Below are 20710 nucleotides of genomic sequence, written 5' to 3'. Positions count from 1 at the left end.
TGTTGGTTGAAATATTACTGTTGTAATTTTGAATCTATTTTATATGTACTGGAGCAAGTGAGCAAATATATATGTACATATTGAAATTTTAAAAAATTAATATGTTTAAAATTGGTTTTGAGCATCAAAGTTCTTACTGTGGATGAATGTGGACACCAATGGGAGTTGGAGTATGGAGAGGAAGAAGTCTGTGGTGCTGTATTTGAACTGGAAATATCAGTATGATCTCATCACTTCTTAAAAAATTAAATCTTAGAGCGGTCCTTGGAAACAGCCTAGAAGCAGTGACACTCCAGTAGCAATCAGAACCATCCAACATCCAGATATTGGCTTCTAAACAATATTCCCCACTAAAAGAGACCAGTTCTCCTTAGAGAAATGCTTGATTCTAGGTCTAGAGCAGAAAAAGTACAAGGTGGGATATGAACATGTTTTGCCAGAAAATAATGAAGTGTCTAATAGTAATGTCTCATTTCAAAAGGACCCAGGAGGGACTGTCACTGGATAAATCTGAGAAAATGTTAGTCCCCAAAATAATAACAAAGGTAATAAATTATATTAAATTTTATGTAAAACTCAGAAGTGGGGTAAACTGGACGGAAGAAGCGGGGAGAAAGAAAGAACAGAGAGACTGTGAGATAGACAGAACGAAAATGTATGTGTATATATGTGTGTGGGAAGAAGGAAGAAAAAGAGAGAGGAAGAGGAAGAAAAACGAAAAAAAAAATTCTTCTTTACAAAGTAATAGAATAATGACAATTGAATCGGGCAAGGATTATCCCTGGAGGCTAAAACGAGGTTCTTAAAGAATAGAAATCCACACTGTCTTCTCCCTGCAGATTACTCCTTACATACAGAGTGTCATTCCATAGATAATTTATTAACTACAAAGGAGAAAAATGATCCTTTACAATGAAAAGATCTAGTAGTCCCCACCTTAACCAAATGATCGAACTTATCATCAGCAGTGGAATACGTTGCCACCTGGGCACTTGGATGTGATGCAAGTAAATGCACATGTCATCTATACGGAAAATGTTAACCTGGTGGTTCCCAAAGTGTGGCCCCTAGACCAGCAGCATCAGCGTCCCTTGGGAACTTGTGAGAAATGCAAAGGACTGGGCTGTAACAAAGAGCTACTGAATCAGGAGTTCTGGGGGTAGGTCAAGCAAGGAATATTTAATAAGCCCTCCAGATGATTCCGAAGCATGCAAAAATTTGAGAACCACTGGTTTAACCTGAATCTAAGGAGGTACCAGTGCGACAAATTCAGATCATCAGATTTTCTACTGGCCTGAATTCCTCAAAAATGTCCAAGTCACAAATCACACAAAAGTAGCGCCTGGGAGGGGTTGCGGGAGGAACATTTTAGATTAAAGCTAAAGAGACATAACAAACTAATTCAATGAGTGAATTTTAATTGGAATTGGAATTTTAAATGAATTAAAAAACCTGTCAGGGTGTCTGCAGCTTATCAACTTACTTCCAAATGATTCAGGAAAAATAAAAACAAATGAGCAAAAGTTAAAAAAAACAAACAGATAAAATCTATATATTTTTTATCTCTATGTAGAAAGAAAACAAATCTGAAACAAAAGTAACAATTGATGTACACAGACGTCACTGAGCTGTTTTTCTTTCAGCTTTTCTGTAATTTTGAACATTTTCATAATAAAATGGACAAAAATTAATGCAAAATGTATGTCTAGAAACCAGAAAAAAGGTGGGTATTCTAAAACACCAAAAACAAAAAAGTCAGAACACAAAACAATTCTATAAATTCATTTTTGCTTAGTGAAAGGATAACGTATTCTCAAGCAACTAAATGCTTGATATCTGAAGTGGCAGTATTAAGAAATCTGGGTTAGTCATTTACCGAGCTCTGACAGAGTTTTCACCCCTATATTTTATAGCCACCCACATGTGGACTATATTAAAAAGTGCTGCACTTCCAATTTTTCCCTTTACTACAGAGGAAATGTAGAGTTAATAACATCATCAACTATAAGCTTTTAAGGTTCAGCATCCTAATAAAACTGATGAATCTTGACTTGCAGCCTCAGCAATTAAATTACTGCTATGAAAATCACTGCAATGGCCAACTTGCATGAAAGAATAATTATACATGTTTACTGTTAACCATCAGTCAAGTCCAAGAGCTATGAGATGAAATATGAAATGCAATTAAATGTGAATGCATAGTCTGAGGGCCTACCTGCCCCAACACCACACACACACACACACGGAGTATAATAATTTTCTTTGGATATTTTTCTTGGTGATTAAAGAAAAAGCTATTGAAAAATATAAAACAGGAAGTCCTAAATGACATCCCTAAAAGAAGGGGTCCAATTAACTACAAACAAATCAATAAAGAAAGTGCTATGTTAAGGGAGGTATTAAACCTTTCATTTTACAATCATCTGTTCTTGAGAAACTATGCTATCCATAGCAAGATGCTCTCCCCATACTTAAAGTGAGTGATTTATGGCTGACTTTCTTTACAGCTTTTATGAGAAGGCATTTTTCAGCTCTCCCATGTGAGTTGCTAACATCTGCACTGATGAAAGAATTGTAAAGAGCAAAATTCACAAAGGATTATCACTATTAGATTTTTAAAAAGAGAGGCAATACATTGTAATTTGATGTACTGATAGTTTTTGAAGTACTTTCCAAATGTAAACTTCAAAAGATCATAATAAATATTTAATCTCAACGCAGCACACACTGAGAGTTCAAAATTATTGGCCCCTAGGAAACTAAATCCACTGATAAAAGAATGTAACCATTTATTACATCCACAGGCATGATTTTGATTATATGTATATCTAATGTCTCTACAATTGATAACTATGGGATTAACTGGATATTTCCGCAACCTTAAAAGACAGTAAACAGTCAACAGTGAGAAGAGTTAATCAGTTAATGGATAGCAGTTACAGCTGCAAAATAAATCACCATTCTTGGAAAATTAAAATCTTGAGTGGTCTCTATACTATAAGTAAGCACTATTTTGAAGCCTTTTATATTAAGTCTCTTACCGTCTGTGGTTGCCAGCTGTGTATCCATTTAAATTGGGGGAAAAGATCAAATTCAAATTGATAAACAGCTTGAAATTGAGGGTTTTTGAGTGAGGATTCGTGAGTGAGAGCTCTAGAGAGGAATCATAGCCTTGTAGTCATCACTGTGTCCTACGCAGACAGACAACCCTGTGTTTGAATAACTCCACTACTTACAAGCTGTGTTACCTAACGAAAATTACATCAGTTTTCCATGTCTTTATTTCTCCGTTTGTAAGATGGGGTTATTACTAATTTTCTACCACACGGTTGTGTTGTTGATTATTTCATGAGAAAATGTACGTGTAGTAATTGCCAGAATGTCTGACACATAGTTAAGTGCTTAGTGAATGTAGCGAGGATTATTACTGCTATTGCTATTTAGCATTATTGTTTGATAGAATCCTAGTGACCTTTACTAGTATTTTCCCATTAGTGACTTGTAAGTTAGTGATAGGGGTGGTTCTGGTGTTGTGGCTGTAGCAGCTATGGGGGTGGGGAGTTAAAAGATCACAGCCTTGGAACTCTATGACTTTCGTTGGAGGCCTGTTTCCCATAACTACCCTCCATTGCTTTCCCATTATTCTATCCCATCTAGGGATGTCTGTTTGAGGCACTGTTTATATAGAAGAGAACTATGCAGAAGTTTAAAGAAACAGGGGCTTCCTAATGTCAAATATTCTTATTTTTCAGCTTAATCCCTAAATATAACTGCGGAAGTACTGATTTTACTACCACTTTCCTTCATCCTTTCTCAAAGGAACTACATATTTCCCTCTGGGTCCCAGGATGCAATCATTTTACAATGACTGCTTTTCCTAAGGCAAGACCCTTTTTTGTTGTTGTTGGCTGGCTCTTAAATCCCTCTAAGATTGTCCCTGTGGAGTTCTCCTGCATTCCTGAACTGAATTTCTTCGTGGTTCTTATTTGGCCTCCAGTGAAGTGATATTGAACAAATGCAGAACTTGGAAGTTCAATGTTATGAAACTAATGAATATCTAGATGAACTCATCATTTCTCTATTTGTATGATCACGATTTTGTGCCGGCTGGTCTTTGACATTGGCAAAGCAAAGGTGGGCAATTATTGCCCATTATCCTAAATGAGGAACTGAATTTCATTTGCCTGTGAGCTCCGTGAGAAAATGGACCACATATGTCTGTTCCTTACTGCATTCCCAACTCCTAACATAGTGGCTGGTGTGGATCAATATTGGGAAAGTATTTGTTGAATGGCAGAATGAATGGCAGAAAGGAAGAGAGAAAGGGAAGGCAGAAGGAAAGGAAGAAAAAGAACAGTTCTAATCTCAGTTCTGAACTCATAATAAAATATATAAACATTTAATCGCCTTTTTTAAAAATGCCACAAAACGGTTGAGCTGAATGTTTAAGAATAGGTTTAAAAACATGAAGGATTAGGGAAGAGGTCAAAAATATATGCAAAAACTGATAAAACAGATGACCTGTTCTCTACCAAGGACACAATATAAAAAGGGAGGGAGGTTTAAATAGTAATAGCTATAAGGAAGGATACTCTCACAGCTATGATTATTAAATAATACTAAAATAAGATACCAATTGGTCATATAATTTTTCTTTCTCAAATATCTTTGAAAACAATAAGAGTGATACCCAGATCTGCCTGGAACAATTTATGACTGTTTCTGCCAAGATGACTTATCAAGCCTCATTCCAATGCTGCTAAATTTTTCATAGTCTCCTTTCTAGCTATGTCCAAATGGTCATTTTAAGTAATCCCCTAGGATATTAACATTTGGAGTACATGTGCCTACTGAGGCTTTTAATATACATGAACATTTAGAGAATAATTTAGGATTGGAAGTCTCAACCATTTTACATTTCATGAAGTATGTCAAATTTATGTCAGACTTTTACATGGGAGACTATATTTTCCCCAATAGAATAACATGGTATATATACAAATTGAATGCACACTTGGGATAATATGCATTCTGGTAATACCTCTGTATGGTGTAACAGAAGAGAGGACACAATATTTAAACAATTAAAATGAAAACAAAAACATTTGGGTAGATAATTCTAACCATCCTGATATAAACTGGGAAGAAAATAGCACAGGGGAAAAAAAGATAAAAGAAACCTTTTAAATATTTTCAATTATTCAAACTAGCAAAAACTTAACAGTGCCAATTAAAATTTCCACTGACTCATATCACAAGCCGCTTCAGAATAAAGCTTTTGCCAAACTTCTCCCATCCCTAAGATGTTTCCCTCAGTCGTGATAAATTTATATTTATTAAAGGCTTACTATGTGCCAAGCACTATTTTAATTAGCACCTTCAGATTTAAAACTTTAATCCACAAAAAAGACTATATAAAGCATGTACAATCATTATTATGCCCTTTTTACAGATGAAGAACTGAGGTTTTGAAAGGAAACAATGGAAAACAGAATATGGATCAGGGTGAAGGAGAAATCTATGTATTCTAAAATGTGGATCCCATGGGGCATTATCTCTCTCTCTCCCTGTCAAGCCAGTTAGTGGTGTGTTCAGGCCTTCATTCCTGAGGAGAGTCATTTCTCAGTGATACACAGGCCACAAGTGATTGCAGCACCCCCTCACTTCTTAAGTGACCAAGATGTGGGGTGTGAAAGCAAAGATAATGCCATCGTTTTTAGACTAAGCCCCTAGCGTCAGATAGAGCTGTCATTTTCTGAGATGGGAAAAACTGTGGAAAGAATGTGTTTATAAAGGGAGAAATCAGAAGTTGATCTTGGATGAGTAGAAGTGCTTATTATACAAGCAGGTTGAGGGGCTGGAGTTCAGGGGAGAGACCCAAGCTCAAGATGTACACATAGCACTTAAAGTCACGAAACTGGATGAGGAGGGTATAGATGAGGAAAGGAAGAAGACACGGATTGAGTCCTGGACACTCCAATATTTAGAAGTCTAGAGACGATGAGAGAGAATTAGAAGAGGGCACAAAGTGCAGTAAGAAGGATAAAAGGGGTGTTTTTTTCTCCAGGAAGCCAAGTGAAGACAGTATTTCAAGAAGGAAGGAGCAATAGTAATCTAAGCTCAAGTACCCTACCTAGGTCAAGTGTGATTAAGGCAAAGGACTGATAGCTGAATTTTGCAACCTGGAGATCACTGGTATCCTTGAAAAATTGAAACCAAACATAATTTTGTTTCCTATTTTTTCATTTGCCATTAAACACTCTTTGAAACCACACTTTTTATGTCTGCATAATATCCCATAATATAAATGTACAATGATTTATTTAATCAAATTGCTTTAGTGGATATTTAGATTATTTCCAATTTTTTACTTTTATAAATAACAATACATAATCATCCTTGCATGTAAATCAGTAATACTATATTTAAGTGAATTCAAGTACTATAGCATGCACTAAAATGGCATAAAATAAAAGGGAAATTTTGCTACTAAATAGTATATTCATAAAAATTATTATTCATAGCATTTATATTATGTAACTAATATTTAACATTAAATAGCATGTTTACAATAATTATTTTATGACAATAGTTACAATATTATAACAAAGAAGTTGGGAAAATTCTGGTACATAGTAATTCCTCCATAGTGCCAATATTTTTATTAGCTATTATTATTTTCTTTTTTAAAGAAGGGTGAGACTTAGAGAAAAAAAAGTGTTTGCAGCCTTTTATGTCAGGAACAAGTCCCCTTTGAACATAATTCTTTTTTTTTTTTAACTGAAGTTTATTGGGGTGACAAGTGTTAGTAAAGTTACATAGATTTCAGGTGTATAATTCTGTAATACATCATCTATATATCACATTGTGTGCTCACCACCCAGAGTCAGTTCAGTTCTCTTTCCATCCCCATATATTTGATCCCCTTTACTCTCTTCTACCACCCCCCACCCCCCTTACCCTCTGGTAACTACTAAACTATTGTCTGTGTCTATGAGTTTTTGTTTCTTTATTTGTTTGTCTTATTCCTTTGTTATTTTCAGTTTATATCCCACATATCCGTGAAATGATATGGTTTTCAACTTTTTCTGTTTGACACTTCGCTTAGCATAATTATTTCACGATCCATCCACATTGTCACAAATAGCAATATTTCATCTTTTCTCATGGCAGAGTACTATTCCATTGCATATATAGCACACACCTTCTTTATCCATTCATCTATCGAAGGACACTTTGGTTGTTTCCATGTTGTGGCCACCGTAAACCTTTGGCCATAATTCTTGCTGCAGTAAAATGTCTGTGAAATTTCTATTTGGGAGGTTCCTATTGCAAATAAGTAGGGTCTTCTTCATATGTGCATATAATATGTATACACAACAATTTATGATAAAAAGTGCTGTACAGTTCACAAAACATCTACCAGCCCATTACTTGACTGATGCTCAGAAAACATCCTGGGTAACAAAAATTCCTCATTAAGCCAGTTGTCTGAATTTGTCATTGTGTTACTCTTCTCTATTCTTCACCATATGCAATCAAGAAGTAACTAATCTTTAACATCATCGGTGGCATCCAGCGCCTGTAAAATAGAGTACATATATATATATATATTTTTTTTTTTTTTAGAGTACATATTTCTTAATGTGACATCTAAGTTGCCTGGACAATCCGGCCTGTAGTGTTCATTGTCATTCTCTCCCAGTATTCTCCATAATACCGACTGCAGTCCAGTTACTCTCTATTGTTCAGTTCTCCAATGAGCGCTTCCTTTCCCCATCTCTGTGCCCTTTGCTCAAGCTGTCTCCTCTTCTTGGCAGTGCGAAGGGCAAAGATTTTGGAATTAGACCTATGCCCCAGCTGGGCCTTTTTCATTTACTAGTCGTGTGGCCTTGGCAAATTACTGAGCTTCTCAGAAACTCTCTTCTCATCTGCAAATTGTGATGATAATAACCTACCTTGCAGGATGGCAGTGAGAATTACGAAAAATAAGACATCAAAAGTATCTAGCCCATTAACTATCTATGATGCTTTTAACTTCATTTTTGAGATAGCAAAGGCCCATGATTCAAAACAAAAATGTATAAAAGAATATATCTCCCTAACACCCTATCCTCCAGATGAATTTCTCCTACCAGAGGCCGTATTTTTCTCCAATTTTTGTACATCCTTTTAGATATCTTATATACAATTGGCAGTATGTATACATAGCCTTTGACATCTTTCTTATTTCACTTTATATCTTGGAGAGCTTTACCTGTCTGTATATTAGTATCTGTCTTATTCTTTTTAAAAATAGCTGTAGTGTTCCATGGTATGCACCATCATTAAATAAGCCATTCCCATATGAATAGACTTTAAAATTATTAGCAATTTTTCACATTTTATTGTAAAAGTTTTCAAATATACAAAGAAGTTGAATTTTAGACTATACACTCATCCACCCATGAGCTAGATTCTATAAATAATATTCTATTAAATACTTGCTTTATTGCCTACATAGCCATCCCTTCATCCCTCTATCCATCCCTCTTATATTTTTATTAATTTCAGAATATGTTGTAGATACCATTATATCTGCCTTGAAATGCTTAATGCACATAATTTATTATTAAATATTAACTTTTTGCTATTATAATTTATGGTGTAATGAAAAATTATTTAAATTTCACATGTGTGTGAATAATTCTTAGAAATTGAATTGTTGGGAATATGTACTTATAATTTTGAGGGATATTGCCAAATTTTCCTCTGTTGAGATGATAACAATTGACACTTCCACCAGTGATGCAGGCAGTATCTGCCTCTTTTTACCCTTACCATGCATTATTATCAAATTTTTAAGTATTTGCCAAGATCAAAGGCAACAAAGATCTTGTAGTTTTATTTTGTATCTTATTTTTTTCATATGTTTAAGATACACTTGCGTTTCTATTTCTCTCAGTACTCTACTCCTTTGCCTATTTTTCTACTAGATTACACAGGCCTTTAGTAATGATTAGTAGAACTCTTTTTATATAAAGGAAACTAGCCCTATCTACTCTGAGTTACAAATATTTTTTCCAAGGTTGTCACTTCTATTTTGTTTTTAACATGACTTATTTTTTCCAAGCATATCTTTATTTTTATGTTAATTTATTTCTCAGCAGTACCAAATACTGATTTAGTGTTTTTCCATTATTTACTGTCCAGTCTCAACCTTCACAACTACTTCACTCAAATTCTACCAAATTACTTGCAGGGTTCAATTATGCTGTGTCTTTCTTGTGTATGTTGCTTCTTTGTGAAACATTCACTCACTTCTCTTCTCCTGGTTGACTGCTACGAGTCATTCATGTCTCAGCTAAAATGTTGCTTCTACAGCAGAGGTTTCTCTTAATTCCCCAAGGCAGGTTTCAGTGGTCTTGCCCATTCTTTCATAATGCCATATGTACACCCTAATGAGAATACTATCCTTACATCCTTAGTAATATAATTAACTATTTCCTTGCTTTCTCCTCCAGATCTTTGGAGGAAACACTATAATTTATTCATTCATCATTGTATCTTTAGCCTCTAGCCCTGTACCTAGCATACAAGTAGATGCTCAATCAATGTTTAAGGAAAAACGTAAAGAAACAAGAAAAAAGGGAAGGAGGGAGGAAGAGTGGGAGGTACACATAGAGGGTGTTATGGGCTGAATTGTGTTTCCTCAAATTCATACAGTGAATCCCTAAGCCCCAGTACTCCAGAACATGACTATATTTGGAGATAGGGTCTTTGAGAGGGAAGTAAGATAAAAAGAGGCCATTAAGGTGGGGCTCAAATGCATCTGCCTGGTGTCCTTCTAAGAAAACAGAATTTGGACACCTATGATGCATGCATACACAGGAAAAGACCATGTAAGGACACAGCAAGAAGGTGGCTGTGGCAAGTTAAGGAGAGAGGCTTCAGGAGAATGTGCCAACACTCTGACCTTGGACTTGTAGTTTCCAGAACTGTGAGAAAATTAATTTTTGTTGTTTAAGTCACAGAGTTTGTAGTATTTTGTTATTGCAGTCCAAGCAGAATAATACAGTGGGTTAAAGGATAGAGAAGGGAAGATGAGGGACTATTTAAATGTAGACCATTAGAGGCATATGGAGGATCCATATGTCCTAGGAAGTATGTCACATCTGAGAAAAAAAAAAGGTTATTTTCCATTCAGAACAGAGATGAGACTGATTTTAAACTAAAACCTCTGTTCTCTAGATTATGATTTGAACACATAATTAAATTTGATTTTGATTTGGTAAGGCTCTCTCAGTTATAATTTCCATGGATTTAAGTCATAAACTTAATGGATTTACATGGTGTAAGAATTTAGTCTGATTATAATGAGCCACTCAAGCTTAAGGAGGCACATTGGATTCATGGTAATATCTCATTGTTGGGACTATTGAGCAATCCCTATAATTTTCAGTCTGTCTATAAACTAGGATGGTATCTTTCTGATTTAGTATTTCCCTCTTTACTACTGAATTAGTCTGTTTAAAAGAGATGCTTTTCTTAGAAAACGAAATTTGACACACTGGCATATTCAGTGGCATTATGACAAAAGAAAAATCAATCATGAGACATGAAGTCCTTCACAGTGCTTTAGTGATTGTACATTTCATCTCTGGTGATGGCCATAGTTTTGTATTAAAAACTGTATGTCAATTTTGACAAACTGTTCATTTGTCTTCATATTTTGGGTAAGTCAATATATCTATGACAGTACGTAAATCATTAAGTGAAATCAAGTAATGTCTGTTTTTCATCTGAATATATGATTGAAATGTGTGAAATTATATTCTGTCTATATTATGATAGCTATGATCTGGAGGCTACATGGTTAATTTGCCTGACAGCCTATAAAATCACCCAGCCAGGAATGGTGAAAGCTGTTAATCAGGAAGATAGCCTTTGAAAGCCTTGCTCCTTTCATAATGGTGGCTAAATATGAACATCTGGGAAATCATTATAAATTCATTGTGCATAAATCTATTGCCCTATGTACAGAACTCCTTTTATTACAAACAGACTTTACATAACAAGGAAAGAATAGATGTATCGTTTTTTTTAACCTGTACATATTTGATGCACCATTTATTAACAAAAATTAACATTGCCCTTGGATGTCTATAACACTAGCTATAAAATTGAGATAATAACATTTAGTTGAGGATGTATCTAAAAGGTTTAATGTTTTAGTGATGTTTTGAGAATGTAAATGCTTTGAATGTGCTAATTTGTATGATGTTGTCTCAGAGGTTCACTTTGCTATTTATCTTATGTGTATATAATATAAACTGAGTGAAATGCCCTTTTGTTTTACACATACATAACACAGGTTGATGAATTTAAGAAGCAATTTCCACCAGCCATTATTTATTCTTCTAATATTTTTTACTGGTAATCTAGAAATAATCTTTAAACATGGGCACCTACCTACACCACTCAGTGAAGAGATTTCTTCTAGACTTCTTACAGACATAAATGCCTAAAGGCCTAAGTTACTTATGAAAAGTGAAAAGCCAAAAAGGATCATACAATTTTTAACTGAATTAAGATTTTCTCACCTAACAAAACTTGAATGTCAATGCCAGAGATTTTGAGAGGCAATTTTCATGCCATTTGAAGAAAAAAAAAACACAAAAAACAAAAACAAACCCAAGGAGTTTTACACAATGGGAAACAATGAACAGATTACAGCTTTACCTAATGGTGTAAGACACTAAGAATCTTCTGTTATAAATCTTAATTTCCTAAAGTATATAACCAGGACAGATCCTACTCCCAAATGAAATTTAATTGAAAGTTATTTTTAAAAACATGGTAAGAGAGCTTTCTCTTTTTAGTGTTGCCAAATACAGTTGACTCTGGACGTTTCTTCATTGTCACTTCAGCCAAGTTAAACCATAATGAAAACCAGTGCTTTTGTCTTTAACCCAACAGCTTAAATAAAATTTAAAATCTAGACAAATATTAAAACACATGAAAGGGCTTTCAAAAAGCTTGATATTAAGGGCATACATAGTTATCCATAACAGTAAGTAACATACATATGTACATATGTATAACACAATCCACAGGCAAAATACAGTGTGCAGCGTTCATTTATACTTGTGGATAAGGGATTTCTATTCCCTACAATAAGCTTCCCTGCATTAACATTGGAGAAAAAAATTACTTTACTACATTAATATGAAAAAAAAAAAATTGTAGCTAAAACAGAAGCCTAAACATACTATGTAAATTAGGTCAGAAAATCTTGTTAGAGACCCTTATAATATGCTATTTACATTTGTAACATGTAACAAGATTGTAATTGAACAAATAATGCTATGATTGGTTTGTTGTTCATCTCCTCCATTAGACTTGAGAACGGAAATGCTGAAGCATTTGTTTTGAAAAATCACTGTTTACCTAGAGAGGGCAAGTGAGAAGAACTAACATTTACTGTCCATTTATTACAGGTCAGCTCCTATGGTATGATGCTTCATTTCTTTTAATACTCACAATAGCTTTGGACAGAAAGTATCAGAGTCTCCATTAAGCAGCTGGGAAACGAAGATAAAATAAATTAAGTGACATTTTACATTAGCAGAGCTAAATCCAAGATTAGATCCCAGCCCAGGACTTTTTCCATTTGACCATGGTGCAAGGAAAGACAAGCTAATCCTTTGGGTTTTGTTTATAGAAAACCAATACTTTCTCCAATCAGTGGTTCATAAGCTTGGCTGCTCATCAGAATCATCTAAGTGATCATTTAAAAAGTATTTGGGTCTCACAGCCAGAAACCCTGATTCAGAAGGTCTGGGATTTTTAAAAATATTTACAGGTGAGTCTGATGCATATTCAGGCTTGAAATTCTGTTCTTTTCCAAGCCTAGCAAATGTTCCTTCCCTAACCTTCCCTAAATTATAAACATATTGCTACTTGAAAGAGGAAGATTAGAAGTGTATGCACACTAATATTTGCTGAACACCTACTTACGCTCCAGGCACTGTACCACCCCCTCCAGGTAATCTCATCTAGTAGGCAGCAAACATCAGATCAATGCTTATATAGGCCCAATTACCATGTCCTTAAACTTATGGAAACAATAAAGACATAGATTATTTCTATTTCTAAAACGCACCGTATCTCTCTCTCTTAAAAATTTCAATAATCATTGTTCATTTCAAGATTTATTTAATAACAAAATTAAAAAAACAACAGCAGAAAAAAGTCTTCCTCTAAGTTCAAGAAACTTAAGAATCGTGTTGTACTGCCTCCTGGCCCTACCTATTAAAACATAGTATCTCTAATGCCTTGCAAAGCCTTTCACATGTTATTTATGGATCTTCAAGGGTTACTTGTGTGCTCTTAAACAAGCCCTGTCAGCTACTATATGGGGCCTGACATTTTCGTCCTGCTTTGGATATCCCTTACTCCCGTGATGTCTGAAACTCAGCTTCTGAACTCATGTTTATCAGCTGCCTCTGGCTGACAGAACAAACAGATCACTGTTTGCCACCTTAACTTTCTGGACACTCTTGCCTCTGCCAAGCATTGCGCACATTTCCAATGGATACCATTATTTCCTATTGCTTTCCTGCCAATGAGCCAGAGTCCTTAAGAACTAAAGTTGCTTTGGGCTCTCTGAAGTTCCTACTATGTAGACGTCACTGCCCGTTGCATGAAAAGTGGCTGGGTGGCTGGGGATGCCTCTTTCTCTGATTCAGTGTTGTATTTTTACATATGAGTGCTAACGTAGGATTGTTCTAAAAGCCTCCAGGACTTTAGTGTGGAGCTCCCTATTTTCCTTTATAGTTCCTTCCTGCCTACATCATAAGATTCACATGCCAGAAGATCCACATGGTATTTTAAGTTGGAATGGCTGGTATAAAATTCAAAAAATTGGCACCATGATATACTCAGAAATATCACTCCCAGCAATTATTAAAGCTTTATTACTATGTCAACTTTGTCTGACTTCATCTTCCCTGCAAGGGAGTTCTCTCTCTCCAGAAGTTCATTTAGTTCTCCCTATGAATTGTCTTCTGTCTGGTGACTTACAGCAGTCCAACAGATGTGCCCAGACCTATGTGAATTTTGGTGATGGGCCTGGCTTAGGCTCATGCTAAGGATCACAATGACACTTACATCAAGATGAAACTGCTTCCTAGAGTATGAGCTGAGGTAGAAAAGAGATGATTGGGGTGGTAAAGGAGCAGGCAATCCTATGTGCCATCTTTCCTTTGCCCTCCTCACACATAGAGCATGGACTACGCACATCTCTGAGTTAATAGCTTACTGAACATAGGCAGAAAAACTTCTACTTGGAGGAAAAGTTCTAAATTCAGAACAGAATCATGTCCGCAGAATACTGGCCTATTGTAAACAAACCTGGGAGACTTGTAAGAAGGGTTATCAGACGCCAAGATTCTATATAAGCACTTGTGTATACTAACTTATCACCCCTAGCTTTTTCACTGTTTTTTCCTTCTATGGATCTGTTCTTCCCTTCTTCCTTCATCAAGGACTTTGCTAGGCTTCTTCTTCTCCCTCATGTGGTATCTGATTTATCTCCTGTCCACTTGTATTGTCATGCTGGGAAATGTGCTTAAAATCTTTTCTGCCCATGTCATTTTATTCTTAAGTTAGTCTTTTCTGATTCAGATCCTAACCATGGGTATTCTATTTCCGTGTCCCAACTTTCAAAGAAATTGCCTCGTAGGGAATTCATTGGATGATACTGATGGGAGGTGGGAACAGTGATAGAGGCAAGTCTCTGGAATAACTGTGTTTAATATTCTGACCCTGTTTTGTTCCCACATTTGTGTGTCCTGAAATGCTGGAACTTTATCCTGTAGATGATAGGGAATCATTGGAAACTTTGGGAAGTGTGTTATGATGAAATTCTGTCGGCCCATGATGAGTAATAAGGATTAATAAGGGGGACACCAAGGCAGCTGTAATTATTAGGATATAACAGAAGAAAAGGGTGACAGAATTTTTTAAAAGGAATGAGGTTTTAAGTAAAGGATGTGTGTGTCCATAGTAGAAATGCAGCTATCAGACCTGGCAAATCACTTAGGAGAGAATAAAATGTACTAAATTTGGGATAAAACACATTTCACATAATGGTGTTTGTGGTAGCTAATAATACAGAACTGGAGCTTAGATAGAGAAGGTATAAACAGAAATAGAGAGAAAAAGAGTTAAAATTGTGGCCCACGGTCATATTATTATACCAAAGAAAAGAACAGAGAGAACCGAACACTAACGACTAAATAAACCCTGGGAACACCCATAGTTACCAGAATGAAAAGTGAAAAGAAGAGATTCATATTTATCCGATAAGTGGACATTAAAGGGTGACTTCTATCATAACTCTTGTTAGATGGTGTTATCCAAGAAACAGTAACTGTCGCTTCACTTTGCCCCTGGAGTGAATGCTCACACCAGCTCTGGCCGGCTCATTTCACTAACTGGTCCTATATCAGAACATCACCCTAATGTCTCTGCAGACTCGTCTTCTAATGAGGACTTTGGTATACTTCATTAACTGTGTCTCCCTAACATGAGGCCAGCCCTCTCTTGCCTTGGGCTGAAACAATGCTGTCGTGTGATTCTTAAGTATTAGTTATTGATTCATTGAAAATGTATAAGGTAGGACAGGCAGTGTCTGAAATACAGGGGTTTAATACACATATGTTGAAGGCATAAATGAGTGATTGAATGTGCAAAACTTTAATTCTGCACAAACTGGTTACAGAAATTGGAATACTGAATAAAAATTCTAAATGGCAATGATATTGTAGAGTTGGCAAACAGATGCAACAATAACAATTCAATCGCGTCGATTTTCCAAGTAAAACCATTCTAAACCAATAAAGATTTAGCAAGCCTGGGGTGGAATATCCATGACACAAAAAAGCCTGTGCACCTATGAAAAATGCAGGTTAAATAGGAGCCAATAATGCTATGCTATAATTTTAAAACCAAGTTTTGTACAAGAGTATTTTTAGTGTATTATTGATAGGAAATACAGAGCAATCACCCCTTTAGGCTCAGCACTGATTAGCTTCATGGTTAGGCCCTGAAAACATCTATAGAGGATTTGGAAGAAATCCCAAGGAGAATGATCAAAGAGATTAAAGGACTAAAAAGTGATAAGAAAATTGGCCCCAAACAGAAAGACAAAGAAATGTGATTTATTTAACTGAAGAGAAGACTGATAAGCAAATAACAGTCTTCAAATATTTTGCCCAAGTGGCAAGCAGCTGTTCTGTTTTCCTGTGGGCAGGACAAGAGAAAATGAGTCTCCACAGTGGAAGCAGGAAAGTGGGCTTGCATCACTGGGTTTTCCCCAAAGAACATCCTGCCTGAAGGGGCTGGGGTTTCGTATTTGGACCATACGAGGCAGAGACATTTCTCTATTTCTGGATCTTCCTTAGCATGAGTGTGCAGCTATAATATCTAAACAGCTGTCCAGTGAAGAGGGAGAAAGTCTATAAACAAACACAACCTTTTCTATCTTTATATTAATATTAAGTTGGTGCAAAAGTAATTGTGGTTTTTGCAATTATTTTTAACCTTTTAAACTGCAATTATTTTTGCACCAACCTAATAAGTTCTCAAAATCATCACATACAACTTAGGCACCAAGAGATGTGAGATGGAACTTGCAGAAGGGTAATTTTTCTTACGATTCTTAAAAGGGTGAATTCTGAATTTTAAATCATAAAAATATTTTTTAACAAAGAAAATATTGCTATTGATTATCTACAGGTCTGCTTTGCACATATCCCACTGTGCCATTCAGAAAATAACTTTATCTGTATTCCTAGTCAAGTGTAAAAGGACACTCTAGTTTCTATTAGCCCACAAAATTGAACATTTACAGACTTTTTGAAAAAGTTACAACTTTTCTGAAAGGAATTATTCAAATATCGGTTTAAGCCTATAAAGCAAAATGATTAGATGGTGGCATTTTTATTATTGTCCTGTTCCAATTCTTTTCTCCTTTAGAAGAAAGGGATCACTTTATGTCAGGTTCCAAGTTCAGGAACATTTGGCTCGGTCCATTCTTCCCTTTGAGTTTAGAAAATTACGAAAAACAAAATGAAAGATGACTCTCTCCCATCTCTTTCTTGGATTCCAAAATATCAGATTCATGAATCATTGTAGTTTTTTGGTCATAGCATCAGTTTAAAAAGAAGCCAAGGAAAGTATTTTATAGGTCCAATAATCTTCCTTTATCCCCGGAAGATACATTCCAAGACGCCCAGTGCTTGCCTAAAACCAAGGATAGTACCGAACTCTATATATACTATGATTTTTCCTATACATACTTATGATAAAGTTTAATTTACAAATTAGGCACAGTAAGGGATTAACAACAACATCTAACAATAAAATACAATTGCAACAATACACTGTAATAAAAGTTATGTGAATGTGGTCTCTCTGTCTCTGATTATCAAGGCAGCTACTACTGTGTTTCCCGAAAATAAGACCTAGCCGGACAATCAGCGCTACTGAGTCTTTTGGAGCAAAAATTAATATAAGACCTAGTTTTATTTTACTATGAGACTGGGTCTTACGTAATAATTTTTGCTCCAAAAGACGCATTAGCACAGATTGTCTGGCTAAGTTTTATTTTGGGGGAAACACAGTAAGTGACTAACAGGAAGGTAGCATATACAGAGTGGATACGCTGGACAAAGGGATGATTCACATCCTGGGCAGGACAGAACAAGATGGTGTGAGATTTCAGCACACTGCTCAGAACAGCCACAATTTAAAATGTATGAATTGTTTATTTTGGGCACTTTCCATGTAATATTTTCAGACAACAGTTGATTGTGGATAACTAAAACTGGAAAGTGAAACACAGATAGGTGGAGAGGGGACTACCGTATTGTACAGAGATGCGGAATCTAGCTGGGATTCTCAGGGCCAGAGTGGTTTCAGAATCACCTGTAGAATAGCAGAATCACTGTTCAAGTTATAAATTCACCCTTTCCTCCTCTACCATGAAGTCAGGACAGTACATAAGGGAAATGAGTGAGTGACATCTGCTTGCTAGATGGATTTCACCTGGGCGTTACCGTCAATCAGCTGTAATTTGGAGCAATACTGTATCCTAGCTGAATAGCAGCTTTCTTAGATGTGCCATTCACTGAGCTAATCTTGCAAAAATTTCTACTTGGCTTTGGTCCTTGTTTCTATTTTAGTTTTTCAAACTCTGTATCTTCTAATGATTTTTGACCATATATCATTTCTTCAAACTGATTAGTTATAAAAACTTCTTTAGGTCTCTAGGCTTCTGTCCTCTTTCCTTGGCATTATCCCTGATGGCTTCCTGGGCCCTGTTCTTCTTTTTATCCTACTCTATAACAGCACCAGAACTATCTGCCCCTCTGACCTCAATTCATCAGCTTCACATATATGTTGTGCCCTTAAAAAGATTTTATTTATTTAGAGCCCAATTCAGCACCAGAAAATTTGCTTACCTTAATACCTAACACCATATAGTAAGTATAGTACAGTACATAGTAAGTTGTTAGTATTTGTTGAACACATGTATGAATGAATGACCTGTGCCATAGTCAAACTACTGGCAATTTTCTGTTTTATAGACTAGATTGCTATTCAAAATAATTGTATTCTGTTATCTACATTCCTATGTAATTGTAAAATAACACCGTATTATCTATTAGCTATTTAAATAATTAAAATTAAGCAAAACTTAAAATTCAGTTCCTCAAACACACGAGACATATTTCAAGTGCTCAACAGCCAGTGCCTGCCACATCAGAAAGTGGAGCTTAGAGCACATTTCCATAATCACAGAAAGTTCTATTGAACAATACTGGAGTAGACCATTATCAAATTTATCAATATAATATTGTCCCTACATGTAATCTTGTGCAAAATACTACCTGTATCTAATCATTCAGTATACTTTAAGTACTAAAACTCTTGGTGCTAGACACAAAGCAGATCACACTACAGTTTATCCTCCCAATCCAGCAACCCAAAGGCAAGGGACATCTAAACTTCAATAAAAACTACAGCAAGGGGAAACTTCACTTGTCTAAGTCATCTGGGAAGCAAAAGATGTCACTGCATTGTTATTGTTGTTGTTTGAGTGTATAAGAAATACCCAAACCAAAGATTTGATGTCATAATTAATTCTTTCATTTCCATCCCATCCCATCAAAATCCTGTTGATCATCCCTGATGTGAAATATATTCTACAGAACATAAGGAAACCTGTAAACCTCCTCTTTTCATGATAAACTTTTTTTCACATTTATAAAGACCAAGGAAAGCCCTAAATAACTTCATGTAGAGCAGCTAAGACATAAAAAATAGTTCAGATGCCTGACTCTACTGCAGTGAAGAAGGGCATTCTAAGCTTAGGGGAGTGTAATTTCTTTAAACAGGTTTTCAGCAAGCCTCATTTTTATTTTTTATTTTATTTCTTTTTGTTGACACAGAACTGTGTCGACAAATAATCCTCCATGCGTTTGCAATCATAGTTCAGATGTGCAGTTATATCTATACATGAAAACACTCGTATTCAAAGTGATCCTGTGGTTAAAGAGGTGGTTCTCAAACTTGTAGATCACTATATCTTACTAAATTAGATATTCAGGCTTGTTATTAAGAGCTTACAAATAAATATTCACCCACAAAGAAGAGTAATTCAACTCAAGTGGGTGGTAAGGAATATTACTTTTTATTCATTGGATTAGAATGCTGCTGTGGGGTACAAGTAGACTAGTAAAAACATATGGTCTGGCACATGTCTGTATTCATCTACAATGCTGAATCAGAGTTTTCACAGACACTAGAGATTATAACACCTCCTAGTAATAATACAAATAAATGTGCATCAGCTGCCCAGGTCTCCTTAGACCCTTAAGAATTCACAATATGATTTTCACTAAAAAAACAAAAACAAAAACAAAGACAAAGAAAACTGGCCCAACACCCCTAGAAATCAATCAAGATTTGTAGGATGATGTGAAGTCCAAGTGAATGGGCTTACCACAGTCTAAAGCTATACCTCAACCCTTGTTTAAATCTACTTCATCTTCACAATCTTCTAATGAACCAAAGAACCGCAACTATTGCCAGTGAAAATCACTTAGGCCTATATACTACACTAAAAAAGATCAAACAAACAAGACAAACAAACAAACAAAAACTCATAGACACAGACAAGAGTTTAATGGTTACCAGCGGGTAAAGGTGGGAGGGGAGGGGAACAAATATATGGTGATGGAAGAATTGACTCTGGATGGTGAACATACAGTGTGATATACAATTGATGTATTATAGAATTGTATACTTGAAACTTATATAATTTTACTAACCAATGTCACCCCAATAAATGTAATAAAAATAATTTAAAAGATCAAAAGAAGCAAAGCAATGCAACAACAACCTTGAACAAACGATATCAAATCCTTAACTACCAAATTTAGAACTCATATTTGAATGAATATATGTAAAAATTCAGTAATATAGAACCCCCTTCCTCAAATGATAAAGAAATTATGAACTTCCATTTAAACACAAAGAATTGAGCATTGTGTTGTTTCCGCTCCCTCATTATTTCCTATGAAAATGACAGTATACGAGTACACATAAAAACTGAATAAACACAAAAGGACAAAGCAAACCTAAGAGACAACAGTAGATG

General features: G+C 35.5%; 1 protein-coding gene across 3 annotated transcripts in view; it reads right to left on the bottom strand.

Moving 5' to 3' along the window:
• RNLS (renalase, FAD dependent amine oxidase) overlaps nucleotides 1–20710 on the bottom strand; it is a 259728-nt gene that overhangs the window by 185570 nt on the left and 53448 nt on the right. The gene's annotated exons all lie outside the window — the stretch shown is intronic.

This window comes from Rhinolophus hipposideros (assembly GCF_964194185.1).
Source record: "Rhinolophus hipposideros genome assembly, chromosome: 15".
NCBI lineage: Eukaryota > Metazoa > Chordata > Mammalia > Chiroptera > Rhinolophidae > Rhinolophus > Rhinolophus hipposideros.
This window is presented reverse-complemented; position numbering and strand designations above follow the sequence as displayed.